We start from the raw sequence: 1704 nt of genomic DNA, 5'->3' as shown, positions 1-1704 counted from the left end.
CATCACTTCCTATTTTACTACAACTGTACCATACAAATGAAATAAATAGCAGCATTACTGTCAAAGATTTCTAATGATTTGCCTCCAGTTCCACACTAAAATTAGAACACAGCTATATATTTTAGGCTCAAGTAATAAGCCGTACATATGGAATTAGAATAAGCAGTAAAGAAATGACAAGTAACCCCCAAATAGAAACAATACCAAAATAAACTTTTACCAGACATGACTACCATAAAAGTACTGGTATTTTAAGTTAACATCACATTGAAAGTCAAAACTTACCAGATTCATTCCTGCGATCATGAGAAAAAGGAGCGATTCCTCCTGCTGTGTGCTGCGACGCCAACTCAGCATACTGCAGGTGACACATAGGCTGCTTTGCTTATGTCCAAGTCAGGTCACCTCCAGGCCAATCTTCCTGCGACAAACCAAAGACGCAATTTTATAGTTGAAGAAACAGGATGGAAAAGAGGCAGGAAGCACGCAATTTCGACAGAGGAGGTCAAAGGCGACTCTGCTAGACCAATTCCAATCATTTCCAGCAATTTTTATTTTTTTCATTTTTGGCCAAATTTACAAAGGCTATAGCCTTTCCTATTTTTAGCAAAAAGGGGTGGGGCCGGATTTCGACGGAAAAGTAGTCGAACCGACAGGGGTGAACCAGGGAACCACAAAACTACTTTTGTTTCCGCCAGAAACCACCCCTGTCCAGACACACTTGAGTTTTAAGAGGAGGTCTTTTGAATCTGGCGGGTAGCGTACGACGAGCTGCCTACCTCGCAGGCGAACCAGTCCAAGAAAAACAGGCGCAACTCACTTGAAATGGACCGGCGGCGCAAAATTTCGACATTTCGACCATTTCCAGCGATTTTCAATTTTTTTCATTTATGGCAAAATTTACAAAGGCTATAAATCGATGGGTCCGGATTTCGATGGAGTAGTATTCGAGTTGACAGGAGTGAACCAGGCACCACAAAACTACCTTTGTTTTTGTCAGAAACCAGCCCTGTCCACAGAAACTTGAGTTTTATAAGAGCTGGTCTCTCTAACTAAGGGCGGGGAGGCTACCTAAGGCGCTCTGGCTAAGAACTCTGCTGTAGGGGGCGGCCGGCGAGCAAGTAGCCACTCCATAAAGCCATACCCCAAGGTCGGCACCATGATATTTAGACAGAGCATGTGAAAAGGGAGTCTGCCCTACCAATCCAAAACCGATACCAGCAATTTTCCAAATTGCCAAGATTTTTACGGACATTTTCAGTGATAACAAATCAGCCTGGATTTTGACACAGGAGGATTGAAATCGACAACAAAGAACCAAGGCACCGCAAAGAACATCAAATACCACCCTTTGATGCACACGAAAGGAAGCTCCTCATAGTGTTTGTACAGAGACAAATTGGACCAGCGTTGGCGGTTACTGTCATGTCAACTCACCTATTCTTTTGGGTAAAATGACTCCATAGACTTCTCTTGGTCATATGTCAAGAACATTTCTGGGCCGAGTTCCTGCAATCATATTAAACGGTACTTTTAGCGCTCATCTACTAATAATTACATATAATTTACTCATACAATACACTTATAAATGCCTCTCCCCCCATGCGTATCTAAATGACTATGGTCTTTCAAATAACTAATTTTGGCACTGGATTAAACATTAAGTGCGAAGGGGCAGCTGCAAATTATCTGCAACGCACATTG

This window comes from Frankliniella occidentalis, unplaced genomic scaffold (assembly GCF_000697945.3).
Source record: "Frankliniella occidentalis isolate FOCC.00 unplaced genomic scaffold, Focc_3.1 Scaffold638, whole genome shotgun sequence".
Lineage (NCBI taxonomy): Eukaryota > Metazoa > Arthropoda > Insecta > Thysanoptera > Thripidae > Frankliniella > Frankliniella occidentalis.
This window is presented reverse-complemented; position numbering follows the sequence as displayed.